This window comes from Eptatretus burgeri, chromosome 4 (assembly GCF_056783735.1).
Source record: "Eptatretus burgeri isolate ZD-2024b chromosome 4, Ebu_testis_v1, whole genome shotgun sequence".
Taxonomy (NCBI): Eukaryota; Metazoa; Chordata; class Myxini; order Myxiniformes; family Myxinidae; genus Eptatretus; species Eptatretus burgeri.
In genome coordinates, this window is record NC_140964.1 from 129,986,386 (window position 1) to 130,001,547 (window position 15,162).

Below are 15,162 nucleotides of genomic sequence, written 5' to 3' on the forward strand. Positions count from 1 at the left end.
TATATATGTAGGTATATAATTTAATATTATACCTATATATTACCAATATAAATATTATATCTATCTATATATTGCTAAAACTCTCATCTTGTATGTATGTATGTTCCCGAAATGCAGCCAAAACGGTACACGATAGCGCAAAAATTTTAGGGCCACTTTACTCACCATTCACCTGCGGTGTGCAGTATCAAGTTTCGTTCAAATCGAGCAACAAAAAAATTATTTAAAAAAAATCAATTCCCGATTCAGTGAAGTACTCTTCGGGAGAATTTTATCAATGCAAATAACCTCAGCGATATAGTTTTCTGGAGCTATCTTTTTTGTCTCTTGAAATGATTTTTTTTTTCATCAACTGCTGTCACAACGGGAACCCAACGGATTCACGGGTCGTCTAGTATATTTATAATATACTAGTGCGGGCCCGTAGGTGCATGCCTGTAGGTGCGTGCCAGTATGTGCAGCTTCGTTCCTTCGCTCTCGTAAACGACGACTGGATTTGGGCATTTTTTCAATTAGATCAGACCAACCGTATTGTAAATGGCCATAACTTCGGAAACACCTGGGAAGCATACTCGGGTCCCCAGCGTCAATTGTGATGTCATATCAAACGAAGAAGAAGAAGAATTGTGATGCCTCCTCTCTCTCTCGCCCCCCTCTCTCCCTCCTAGTCTCACCCCTCCTTCCTCTCTCGCCCCTCCTCTCTCGCCCCTCCTCTCTCACCCCTCTCTCTGTAAATGTATTCACAAATGTCTACCAAGCACAACAATTAATTCAAACCTTGGGAAAAAACAGCTTTCAAACCCTTGGGAAACAGCTGTTTCCCTTGGGAAAATTCAAACCTTGGGATTAATTAATAATTTGAACAATTAATTTAAACCTTGGGAAAAAAACAGCTTTCAAACCTTGGGAAACAGCTGTTTCCCTTGGGAAAATCCAAACCTTGGGATTAATTAATAATTTGAACAATTAATTTAAACCTTGGGGAAAAAACAGCTTTCAAACCTTGGGAAACACTTGGGAAGCAGCTGAAATGGATGAAGAACTATATCAAACCTTTAAAAGGCACATACTCGGTCCCCAGCGTCGATTGTGACGTCATACCAAACGAAGAAGAAGAAGAATTGTGACGTCAATCGTGCAAAAAAATAAATAAATAAACATTAATTGTAACGTCATTCGTGATGTCATAGCACTGTGTCTTGTCATTGGTTGACAGATAAATGGCCGTAACTTGGGAACCGCTTATCCGATTAATATCAAACTTTGAAAAGGCACGTCCGTGCGTCCCTAGCAATATTCCTGGCAAGTTTCAATCAGATCGGACCGTCAATCGTGCAAATAAATAAATAAATAAATAAATAAATAAACATTAATTGTGACGTCATTCATGATGTCATAGCACCGTGTCTTATCATTGCCTGACAGATAAATGGCCGTAACTTGGGAACCGCTTATCCGATTAATATCAAACCTTGAAAAGGCACATCCGCAGGTCCCCAGCAATATTCCTGGCAAGTTTCAATCAGATCGGACCGGCGGTTGTCGAGAAATGGCAGTTGCAGACAGACAGACAGACAGACACACATACACAGAGATTGCTGGAATTATATATATATATATATATATATATATATATATATATATATATATATATATATATATATATATATATATATATATATATATATATATATATATACACAGGGGCTGCAAAAGTAGGTATACAGTAATGAAAAACAAAACGTGCGCACAAAACGTATTTTATTGATTATACAAGCATATCAATAATAAACATATTAATCCCTCAAATATTCAAACTGTTTGCTCCCGGCATGAATAAATGAATCCTAGCACAACTATTATAATACTGGTATATTCCTTTCTGTATACCTACTTTTGCAGCCCCCTGTATATACGTGTGGGTATGTATACATAGATATTCTTATGGCCACGAGTACTGAGACACTAGTTTGTTACTCAGGGGGTTTAATCCCCGTTTGTCCTCAGAAGAGCCGGACCTTGGGCCACCGCTCACAATTATCTTTGTGGTACGGTGGGTTGCTTTACAACCATAAACGTCACCCAGTTAACCACGAGTTCCAGTATCCGCTGTCTAATTATGCCGTTTTACAAGAGGTCACGTGGTTACCTAAACAGGGAGCGTGCCCTCAGCAAAGCACCAATCTTATCTTGATTAGATCTTAATTAGCACGGCAAGAGCATTTAACCGTTGGTGCGTGCCAACTATTATTGGTCAAGTCATGTGGTAATTACCTCCAAGTCTATCTATGTTTGGACAATGTTGGATCAATGGAAGGAAAGGACAAGCACGGACAGGATGGAACGTCCACAAGCAATTTATTAATAAGAAAATAAAGAAATAAAAACAACTTTTTATTTCCGTGAGGCAAAAATAAATAAATTCCAAATCAATCAAAAGCATCACAAGCAAAAAAATAATTAATCAGGCAAAATCAATCAAAATGATAGAAAAAGAGCAGATGCTTATCGGGGATGGACTTACTTAATTAAACCCAGACAAGGGCACCCAGCAGATCATTCAGGGGGGGTGGGGGAGAGGAATTGTCGAGCTCACCAAAGAGAAGTCGACCGTCAAATAAAAACGTCCTAAAATGTGTGAGCATGCCTTGTCCATCGCCAGCAGCCAGCCTTGCCATGCACCCACTCGCAAATGGGCTTGAACGCCAGTCGACGTCACCCCCAATAATCAGGTATGCCAGGAGCGACCATCTGACTGGAACTGATGAAGCGACTGTCTGACTGGAACTGATGAAGCATCCGTCTGACTGGAACTGACGAAGCGACCATCTGACTGGAACCGACGAAGCGACTGACTGGCAAATTCACTCGTTGTCAACTGACCTGCCAATTCACTCGTTGTGGACTGACTCACGCGCATGCGCCAAGACTGGACCTCTCCCTCTATTTATTGGCCACCTGTCGTAGCGGCACCAACTCCCCCCCCCCCAAATCCACCCCATCCCACTTGTGAATCGTTGCCATGAAAAACCGCACGTCCCGTTATTATTCCTCGCTCACGATGCCATGTCTGTGGTGGTAGACGAGCAAAAAGCAGCCATTTATCAGAATTACGAAGCACAAATGTGAAGCGCTCATAAAATGTCAACAATTATTACCTCATTTTTCAGCCCGACATGGAAAAAAAACAAACCAGCAAGCGTCCACAGAGCCGCTGAACGGGGCATCAAACGTCGATGGAAAAAGGTGGGTCTCGGCCTCCGTGAAAGAAATGGGTGTCAATGTCGCTGGAAAAAGGCGGGTCTCGGTGGCTGTGAAAGAAACGGGTATCTCGCGGACATGAATGTGTCTGTCATAAAGAGAAAAAGCTTCCCATAAGAGAGGGGATCTATTATTTACCCTTCTCAACGCATCACATTTAGAATCCCACCAGACATGGGGATGGGTCTATCCTGGACATGCATTGAGGGAAATAACTATCTGAGGACCTGGATTTTGGTATGCATTCGTTGGATCGGATTTTGAAGTGTGTGTGTGTGTGTGTGTGTGTGTGTGTGTGTGTGTGTGTGTGTGTGTGTGTGTGTGTGTGTGTGTGTGTGTGTGTGTGTGTGTGTGTGTGTGTGTGTGTGTGTGTGTGTGTGTGTGTGTGTGTGTGTGTACACACAAGACGACCTGTGAACCCGTTGGGTTCCCGTTGTGTCAGCGGTTGATAAATAAATCATTAAAATAAAAAATAAACCAATGTCACCCGCAGGGTGACCCGTATCTTGCCAAAAGGTGACCACGTGTGACTTCTTTAAGGTCACACTGAGGTGAACAGAGCTGCTATCCACCAGGAGCGACTCCTTGAGGAATATCTGCCTACGAGAGATTCCGATGAGAATCGTTCTACAGAGTAACCATGAAAAATATGCTTTTTCCTCATAACGTCACCAAATGCGTCATAATGTCTCAAGCTTGACATATATATAGAAAGCACTCATCGAGGTGTTCAATTTGAGGTACTACACGATCAGGTCAGGTCAGGTATGGGAGCATGTGCCAGAACAGCGCGTCGCTGCGTCCACTTTCCGCCGGTACTCCGGGGGCCTCCGTCTGGCCATCCCCCAGGCAGATGCCAGGCCCATCCCCATCTCCTTGAGATGATGGTCAACCTGCTGCAACCATGAGGCACGTGGTCGGCCCACTGGCCTCCTCCACTCATGAGACTCCCTCGCTGAGAGAATCTGGTGAGCAGGATCAGCGTCAGGAAAACGAGCCACATGTCCATACAGCCGCAGCTGACGCTCACGGACTATGCAGGTAACAAATCTCATCCGAGTCTCTCTCAGCAACCGCTCGTTGGACACAAAATCCGACCAGCGATAGCCAAGGATTCTCCGAAGAGACCTGGTACCAAAGGAATTAAGTCTCCGTCTCAGATCCTTGGTCAAAGTCCAAGTCTCGCACCCATAGAGCAAGACTGGAAGTACCAAGGACCTGAAGACTCGGACTTTCGTCCTCCCGCACAGGTACCGGCAGCGCCACACCCCATGATCCAGTGAATCCATGACTCCCCAGGCCCGACCCAGACGTCTATTGACCTCCGGCTCACAACCTGCGGAGACATGAATATCACTGCCAAGGTAAGTGAATCTATCCACGACCTCAACATCCTCACCACAAACAGACACAGACAGGACAGCAGCATCCAAGATGTCACCGAAAGCCTGGATCTTTGTTTTGACCCAAGAAATCCGTAATCCCAACGGCTCCGACTCCTCATTCAGCACCTCGAGGGCCCCCAAGAGGATGTCTAAAGTCTCCGCAAAGATGACTGCATCATCTGCAAAATCAAGGTCCGAGATCTTGACATTGCCAAACGATGCACCGCAACTTGATCTCTCCGACATCCTCCCAAAAATCCAGTCCATACAAGTGCTGAAAAGTGTGGGGGCAAGTACACATCCCTGACGAACTCCAGTAACAACTGGAAATAAGTCAGAGGCGGTACCACCACACTTCACAGCACTCTCAGTACCAGAGTAGAGTTCAGACATCAGATCGATCAGTTTCAGTGGCACCCCACGAAGACCAAGAATCCTCCAGAGGACATCCCGATTCACTGAGATCGAACGCTTTACAGAGATCAACATAGGCTGCAAGCAGCCCCTGCCGAAACTCTCGTCTGCGTTCAGTGAGGACACGAAGAGCAAGGATACGGTCAATCGTTGACCTCTTTGGTGTAAAGCCTGACTGCTCTGGACGCTGGTGCTCAAGCAGATGGTGGCGAACCCTATCAAGAATTATCCGAGCAAAGACCTTGCCCGGCACTGAGAGCAGCGTCACCCCTCGGTAGTTGTTGCAGTCTTGGCGATCACCCTTCCCTTTCCAGAGAGGGACAACAAGGCCCCTCTTCCAGTCAGTTGGGATGATGCCTGTGTTCCAGGCAGAGCACAAAACTGCATGCAACGTCGCGAGTGCAGCATTTCCACCAGCCTTGAGAAGTTCAGCATGGATGCCACAGATCCCTGGAGCTTTGCCCCGTTTCAACTGGTTCACCGCAGCCCGTGTTTCCACAAGCGATGGTGGACCACAGTTGATTCGAGGGTCAGCAACAGGGATTGTAACACCCTTGACGTCCAACTCGACAGCTGGGGGATCAGCCTGGTACAACCGCTCAAAGTAACCGGCCCAGCGGGCCTTCACTTCAGACTCCTCTGTCAAGAGCCTACCACTCTCTGCTCGAACTGCAGTGCTCCGAGGGATGGGCTTGGATGAACGTAATGCGCGAATTCCCCTGTAAGCGGGACGAGAATCACCTGTCCACAGGTGATGCTCTACCCCCTCACAGATTCCTCGCACATAGGCCTCCTTGTCCACCCTCAGTGCACGTACAGTTTTACGCCTCAGCTCCCTGAACAGCTCAGCTCTGCCATTCAGCCTGGCCCTGCGACTCTGGTCAATGGTATCCAGTGTCCCTTGAGAGACAAAATTCTTCTTTGCCCTGCGGTGAACTCCAAGGCATCCACCGGCAACATCAAGGACGGTGGTCTTGAAGGTGCTCCACAACTCTTCAGGACCCCCCAAAGCACCCAGACCCCCCAAGTGTCCACTCAGCCTGTTCGCAAACTCCTCAGCTACTCTCTCATCCCTGAGCTTGGCAACATCCAGCCTAGGCTGGGATGGTACCATTCTCCAGGATTTAAGGTGCAGCTTTAGAGTTGCTACAACAAGCCTGTGGTCAGTATTGAGGAACTGAGCACTCCGGTAGACCCTGCAGTTCTGGATCATCCTCCAACGACCGTCAATGAGGACATGGTCAATCTCCTTTGCCACACCGCCAGCGTTGGAATACCAAGTCCAGCGATGAGCTTGCGGGCGCTGAAACCATGAACCAGCCACCCTAAGTCCATGACTTCTTGCAAAGTCAAGGAACTTAGTGCTATTCTGGTTCATAGTTCCTGACCCATGGGGACCAACACACACCTCATAACCATCCCTATCAGTTCCAGTCGATGCATTGAAATCCCCCAAGACTAGAAGTGTATCTCGTCTGGGGCACTGATCAACCACAGACTCGAGTGTGGCGTAGAATGCATCCTTCACGGTAAGATCACTCGCCTCAGTCGGAGCATAAATAGAGACCAGGGAAATGACACCTAAGGAGTGACGAATCCTTAATCTCATAATACGCTCGTTGACCGGTGTTACCTCAATTATCATTGGGGTCAGCTTATTGGACACAGCTACAGCAACTCCTTGGGTATGGTAACCATCAGAGCGACCAGACCAATAGTAGGTGTAACCACCCACCATTATCTCGCCGCAATCCGGTCTCCGAACCTCAGAGAGAGCTGCAATCCCGATGTCCAAACGCTTGAGCTCAGATGATAACAGAGACAGGTGATCATCCTCTCTTAGGGATAGGACATTCCAGGCACCCACCCGAAGGGACCGCCTCAGGTTAACCCAAGGAGACCGCCGTCTGGTGGACGACACCTCAGCACCACTCCGACACACTCTCCCGCAATCTGACCCAGGGATGTTACCCCGTGGTTTCCCTCCTATCAAAGATTGGGGGTCCCGAAGGCTTTGCCCCAATCCCATCATCCGGTGAGCTGCCCTGCGAAGGGAAGCTGCACAGGAGGTACTCCCACGGAGTGGGTTTTCAGATTTTTTTGCGTTTTTGCGTTTTGCGGAATGAAGCGTTTTACGGTGGCTGGAGTGCAAATCCTGCCACCAACCTCCTAATAAGAAGTAACCCAACTGCAGGAGGACGTCCGCAGACACAGTTGGGCACTAGATATGGATGGCCGTTGGCTCACAAGGAGCTCCTCCGCCCTTTGCTCCTACTACACGATATGGTTCCTAAAACTTGAAAATTTGACCTTGGGGTCAAATATGTTTGACCTCGGGCGCTAACCATGAAGGTCAAGGCCAATCGCCACCAAAAATTAATCAGCTGAGCGCCAGACCATGAACTATATTTCCATGAAGTTTGAAGACGATCCGATCAAAATTACTCAAAAAATAAGGGTTTCGTCGACTCCCCTGATTTGCGACAAAGTGACCTTGACCTTTGACCTTGACCTTCAAAATTTTGTGCACTGAAAGGGACCTCTATAGGCCTCTGATATGCGAAATTACAAAAATTTCCAATGACAACTGTGCTCTGCAGAGTGATTTATACGTGATTACAGACCAAAAAAAACCAAAAACAAACAAAAAAAAAAACATATGAAGGTCAAGGCCAATCGCCACCAAAAATTAATCAGCTGAGCGCCAGACCATGAACTATATTCCCATGAAGTTTGAAGACGATCCGATCAAAATTACTCAAAAAATAAGGGTTTCGTCGACTCCCCTGATTTGCGCCAAAGTGACCTTGACCTTTGACCTTTACCTTCAAATTTTTGTGCACTGAAAGGGACCTCTATAGGCCTCTGATATGCGAAGTTACAAAAATTTCCGATGATAACTGTGCTCTGCAGAATTTTTTATACGTGATTTCAGACAAAAAAAAAAACAAAAAAAAAAAAACATACAAGCTGACTAACATATCTTGCAAAACTTTGTTTTGGCAAGATAACAAAGAAAAAAGAAAAAAAACAAGATAGCTCCAGCGAACTATAACACTGAGGTTGTTTACATTGATCAAATAATTCCGAAGAGTACTTGACTGAATCGGGAAATTGATTTTTTTAAACAATTATTTTCGTTGCCCGAGTTGAACGAAACATGATATTATTGCTCGTCAATGTGGGAAAAAAAAAAAACGGAGAAAAGAAAGTCGAACAAATTATTGTGCGTAATCTTCGAAACACAATTTTATTTATTAATGAACACGGAAGTATAAGATCAAAATGGCAATGTTTATTTTATGCTTAAAAATAAATTGTTCTTTGTCTATACTAAATGTTTGAGATTTTTAAATAAATAATTTCAAGGAAAAAAATAAACAAGATAGTTCCAGCAAACTATACCGCTCAGGTTGTTTGCATTGAACAAATTCTCCCAAAGATTACTTGACTAAATCGGGAATTGATTTTTTAATAATTTTTTTCGTTTCCCGATTTGAACGAAACTTCATGCTGCACAACACAGGAGAATGGTGAGTAATGTGGGCCAAATTTTTTTGCGCTACCTTGTACTGTTTTGGCTGTATTTCAGGAGTATGCATACATACATACAAGATGAGAGTTTTAGAAATATATATATATATATATATATATATATATATATATATATATATATATATATATATATATATATATATATATATATATATATATATATATACAGTAGACTAGGCGTAAGTCGTCATCATTGGGACCGAGAAAAAAGTGACGACTTAGAAATGTGACGACTTACGCGTATGCGAACATTCATGATGACTGTGGGGTGAAGGATGAAGTTGCGCGTGGCCTGGACACGTATGTGTGAGAGCCGGCTATTGTACCAAAAGGAAAACACAATCCTCGGGGCATAGGTGGGCGTTCATTGGTGAGTTGGAAAGTGATCAAGCAAAGATGGAATTCATGAATCAGTTTATCAAAAGTAAAGATAATGAACAACTGTAAGACAACAACTTCGCCTGCTTATCACCATGATGGGATTGACCAACGAACCCCAGAGACTTTTCTGGCAGCATCTACCAGAAAAGCCCAGTCTCATCGGCATTGTACACGTCCCGAGGCTGATACCTTTCCAAGATGTCTTTCAATTTGCCATCCTTCCAGTCGTGCACCACTGCCGAATCCACGCTGCCTGATTCGCCGCACCTCTTGACCTTGCCGATTCCCCACCTCACTTTGAATCTGTCTATCCAGTGCATCGGCAAGGTCTCGGCATCATCATGCCCGAGGTCCGCAGCGAATTTACGTGCCTTCAGCAGCAACATTTCACCGTCCAACCGAATATTTGGCTGAGCCGACATTTGCCGAAACCAGATGATGAGCGCGTCATCGACATCTTCAAAGGACACACATTTCACGCGTTTCACACTTACCACCGGCTTCGCAATATTCTCCACTTGTCCAAACATCGTGCCCTTATTCTTCAAGATATCGTTCAATGTCTGCCGTTTGATGTCCAACTTCTCAGCTATGGCTGTTTTCTTCATCAGTGGGTTTGCCTCGCAAAACTGGATAATGTCGTATTTTTCTTGGTAGGTTTTAGTTGTAAGCTTACGCTAAGTCGCCATTGTCCTGCCTGCAGTGCGATCAACGTGTGTACGCAGTTATAAATAGCCTATCACTGGCGGTGTAAACCAATGAGCGAGCATCACGATTCCATGAAATCGGGATTCTCACGAGGCAGCAGTTCCGTGTGACGAGTTAGGAGTGGTAATTTACTTGAGTTTCCATTACGTGGGAACGGACAACATCTGATGACTTAGACGAAGTGACGACTTAGAGATGAAGACTTACAGAGGGATGACCCTTTATTCATAGGGACTTAACATGAGATAAATTCGGGACTTTTTGACGCTGCCGACTTAGGCGAAGTGACGAGTTACACGCTGCCGACTTACGCCGAGTCTACTGTGTGTATATATATATATATATATATATATATATATATATATATATATATATATATATATATATATATATATATATATAAATATATTTTTATCTTGCCAAAACGAAGTTTTTGCAAGATATTGTTGTGGTTGACCAAATTCGCAAACCACCATTCAGGTCCCTTAGGTGAGATATCTCGGTAAGTATATGTGTAGTTAGGCCCAAACCCGTTGTCTAGAGGGAATAAATGTCATTCATGAGGGCTGCGACTCTTCAGGATAGCCGTTTTTCTTTTACTATCTTTATTTTGGACCAACCGCCATTATTACCACCACCAACCACGTCTCAACAGCCATCACAACAACAACCACCAACCACAACGCCGCTTCACCACAACCGCCACGACCTTTACCGTCACAACTCACCACCATCGCATCACCGTCATCTCGCGCCACTCGTGGGCACCGATGCTGGACTCGTGTAAGGCGCGCACCGTGCAGCGTGTTCAAAAGCATCGCGGACTTTCCGCAGAAAAACGGATCAAAAACGACTCACGCCCACTTTTGTTCCGTCCAATCGGTGAGCGAGGGGCGATTTGGCCCCGCCTCCAGGGCGTTGGAGGGCGGTCGCTATATGCAAATTCATGGATCAAAAAGCATTCACGCCCACTTTTCCTCGGGCCAATGGGGAGCCAGCAAGAGAGGTGAAAGGTCGGAGGCAGAGGGTCAAAGATGAAGGAGCGAGGCCACGGGGGATATAAGGGGCCGCGTTCGTCAGTCGAGGCAGTTCAGTTCGCAGGAGGAAGAGTTCGGAGTTGGAAGCGGAGGAAGAGTTCAGTGCAGTTGGGAGTTCGCGGAGTCGGAGTGAAGAGGACGGAGCTGTGGAGAGGCGGCGGCGGCGAAGGCGGACGAGGGGGTGCTCGCGTCGGATTCGGGGAACTGCGGAGAGAAAGGCCGGCGGCGCGACCGAGGTCGTGGTGGAGACGCTCGTCGCGGGACCCGCGATTTTGTGAAATCCTCCTTTCCCCGAGCATCAGCAACCCCCTCCTGTTTCCCCCCGCGCTGAGATAGTGCGACAAGGGGGGCCCTTTCCCACCCCCAACCAGACACTGTCCGCGAGGCCCGCGGAGTTGAGGCACCACCGCCGCTCCGCGTCTCATCATCAGACGGGTAGGCCCGACACGGTCTCGGCCCCAGGCCCGCCTACCCCCTCATCCTGGAGGGTGGTTCTCTTTTCTTTTGCTTTGGGAATATGTGTTGGCGGCGCCGTCTGTGAAGTAAAATTGTATAAGTGTTGCCGTGTGCTCGCGTAGTCGGTATTAGATCTGCATTGTTGCATTTGCTTTTTGTCTTCTTCTTTTCCATGTGCTTTTGGTGGAATTATATATGTGTGCTTTCCGTTCATCGCGAAATAAATGTGCTTATTATTGAACTGTTTTCCCGCTTCGCTTCGTCATTTCTTTCATTGAATCCCCATCTTGCTTCACGTAAAGGGTTGGTCGTGGGTTAAGACGCCCGATAATTAATCGAACCGTCGAGGTCGACGAATAACACTGCTCGGTTATCCCGATAGTACGGAACGGGTCGCTTAAGTGGCCCGTGTCCGAAGTCGACCTGCGGCGAGGTGCGATCGCCCGGTCTACCCTCCGTGTGGGTACTTAGGTAGGTCGAATTTGGCGAGCAACCCTATCCCACGCGGGGGCCGATTGGCACGATCGCGGTGAGACCGAAAGGTCCACCCGTGACTGGTTCCCGGCGTTAGTCCGAGAGGGTCACGACTGGATTGTTCGTCCGGTGGGCGACGTGCCGCGATTCGAGTTACGTGGCCGTTCGCACGCCGGCGGGCGCGAATCCGCGACACTGGTGTCAGGTCGTGCGATACAAACCCATCGCCCTCCTCACGGCACTGGTAACGGAGAACGGGAAAACGGGCTCTCCTGTCTCCGGCTAAATTCACGGGAATCGGTCCAGGGGTGAGAGGAGCGACCCGCGATTCCCTCCAAATTATGAGCGAGCTAAATTAACCCTTTCCGAGAAATAAGATGGCGTCTCAAGGCGAGCGGGAGCCGGGGGTATTAGGTATGTGTCGTCATGTAGGATCCATGGCCCAGGTCGGTTCTTTTTATAATTATAACCCCACCACTAACTGTGGTCAGTGGGAGCGGCTTGAGCACGAACTTTGCCGGCAAACGGAGTCGCACAATGGCAGCACGGAGCGGGCTGATATTAATGGCACAGCACGAGGCGTGAGCTCCCAGTCACCGGTTCAAGGCACGTGGTCACGGCATGTGCCATGGCAGGCGTGGCAGGATGACTATGCGAGCATTGGCAGGCTTCAGGCACAATTGGGGGATGTCTTGGAAAAGGTGAAGCGTTATGAAGAATATATCGAGGAGGTGCAACGTGGAGTGGACGAGTCACAACGGCACGCAGACTCGCTTCAGAAAAATTACGTGTACGGGGGGACACAGCGATTGGACGATTTACTGGAACGAATTCGGTGGCAAAAGCATGACTTGGCCAATAGAGTCGACAAATTACGTGGGAAAAAGAATTTGGTAGTGTTTTATACCCGTCAGTTGGAATATGCAAAGAGCAAACTGAACAAAAGAATAGAGGAACAGCAGATTGGTATCTCCCAGGAAAGGAAACAATGGGAGGAAGAATGGAAAACCGAGCTCGAAAAGAAACAAAAGGAGCACGACTTGGAAGTAAAACAATTAATGGAAAAATCATTGGAGCAAGCAAGGCGGTTCAAAGAACTGGAGGAGAGAGTGAGGGAAATACAGTTGGAAGAGAAAAAATGTGAACACGATGGGGAGTTGGAACAATTGAAGGAAGAGATAAGAACAGGCAATCAGGAAAGAGAAAGCCTAGAATGGAAGATAAAAAGAGGAGAGAGACAGCTCGAGGAAAGGGCGGAGGAATTGCTGGAAAAGTCAGAACAGTTCGAAGAACTGCAGGGAGAATTGAGGGAGGAAGGAGAAAGGAAAACAAAGCTCGAAAAGGAAAAACGCGAACAAGATGGAGAATTGGAACTACTGAAGCGAGAGGTAAGGGCAAGCCAGTTTAAAAGAGAAATCCTGGAAGGGGAGATTAGAATGGGAAAGGAATGGCAAAAAAAATAAATGAATACAGTAAAAAAAGGGACGAATTGAGGAGGGAAGCGGTGGAAAGAAGAGATGAAATGAGTGAAGAAGCACGCAAATTGAGAAAGAAATTGGAAACAAAAACTTCTGAGATACTGAAACACGAAAACAAAGAAAGAGGATTGCAAGACGAACTGAGGATGTTAAAAGAGGAAAGGAAGAAAACAGAGAATGAAACGTTAAGGAACCACACTGAGCAGATTGAACAATTCGAAGCCAAAGCAAAGTCGGAGTGTGCGGAGATGAGAAAGGAATTGGAAAAGAAAGCTTCTGAGTTACAGAAACACCAAAACAAAGAGAGGGAATTACAAAACGAGTTGAGGATGGTGAGAGAAGAAAGAACGACAACAGAGAATGAAACGTTAAGAAACCACACTGTACAGATCGAACAGCTGGAAGCGAAGGCCAGATTGCAGAATGAGGAACAAGAAAGGGTACTGAAAGAACAAGGAATGAGACAGGAGAAGGAAATCAGCCAACTGAAGGAAACCACAAGATTGCAGAATGAGATGCAAAAAAGAGTAATGAAGGAAGAACAAATAAGACAGGAGAAGGAAGTCAGCCAACTGAAAGAAATAACGAGATTGCAGAATGAGGAACAAGGAAGACAGTGGAATAGGAAATACAAAGAACAAGGAATGAGACAGGAGAAAGAAATCCATCAATTAAAGGAAACGATGAGATTGCAGAACGAGGAACAAGAGAGACAGTGGAATAAAAAACTGAAAGAGTATGAATTTGAAACGGAACGACAAAAGGAAAAAAATAGGTTGGAATACGAGGAGAAGTTGAAGGAGCAAGGAATGAAGCAGGAAGGAGAAATCAGGAGATTGAAGGACACATGGAGATTGGAGAGGGAAGAACGTGAGGAACAATGGAATAGAAAACAAAAAGAACATGAAGCCGAGGTTGACCAATTGAAAGAAAAGCTGAGGCTGGAGTACGAGGAGATAGACAAAGAACAGCGAATGAAACACCAAATGGAGATGAACCAAATGAAGAAAACCATGAAACTGGATAAGGAAAGACAGGAGAGGAAACGAGGAAGAGTAATGAGACAGCAGAAAATGAAACACAAAAAGGAGATTAAGCCACCATGAAACTGGAGAAGGAAGGACAGGAGAGGAAACGAGGAAGAGTAGTGAGAGAACAGCGAATGAGACACAGGAAGGAAATGAGCCAATTGAAAGAAACAATGAGATTGGAAAACAAAGAGCAGGAGGCACAGTGGGAGAGAAAACAACAACTATATGAGTGTGAAATTGAACAACTAAAACGGAGAGCGAAACTGGAGTCAACGGAGATTGAGGAGGTCCGGAGGGAGAACGAACAGCTAATGGGGCTCAGAGAGAAAGAACGACTCAGATGGGAAGGAAAAAGGAACCAGGAAGAGACAGAAATAAGGAACAAGGAGAGAAAATGTATAGAGACACGGGAGACAAGAGACGAGGTGAAAGGAATTGCGAGGGAGAGAAGAGAACAATTAAGACGGAAAGCAAGGATGAGGTACGCAGAGATCGTGAAAGAGCAAGGAGTGAAAAACAGGGAAGGACGGGAGCGACTGAAGGAGAAAGCAAGGTTGACCAACATAAAGATAAGGGAAAGACGCCAGAAAGAAGCAGAGACCAATAGACAAGAGGAGAAGACAGAAAGAATAAAATGTATAGAGACACGGGAGACAGAGGGTGAATTGGACAAGGTTAGTGACGCACACACACACACAGAGGTAGTGGAGGACCATGAGGGGGAGCTGGCTGACTGGGTGGAGGCCCAGTGCGAGCAGCTGGATGGCCTCCTCCAGGAACGAGGGGAGCGAGTATGCCCCCTTGAGGCAAGTCACGACCAGGTGAGTTCGGTCGTGCTTTGCGAGTTTGAGAGGAGGAGTGCTGTGAACGGGTGCTTGGAGAGCTTGGGGGGTATAGAGGCCCCAGAGACCCTTGTGGGGACACAAATCCCCAGTGTGGTTGTCCCTGTGTGTGTGGTGCAAGGTATGAGTGCGACCCCATG

General features: G+C 46.4%; 1 protein-coding gene across 1 annotated transcript in view; it reads left to right on the top strand.

Moving 5' to 3' along the window:
- Window positions 1-15,162, top strand: part of LOC147029112 (uncharacterized) — a 74,147-nt gene that overhangs the window by 1,069 nt on the left and 57,916 nt on the right. The window contains exon 2 of the mRNA XM_085876186.1: window positions 3,171-3,246. The gene's annotated coding sequence lies outside the window, so the exon portion shown is untranslated. The remainder of the gene's footprint in view (window positions 1-3,170; window positions 3,247-15,162) is intronic.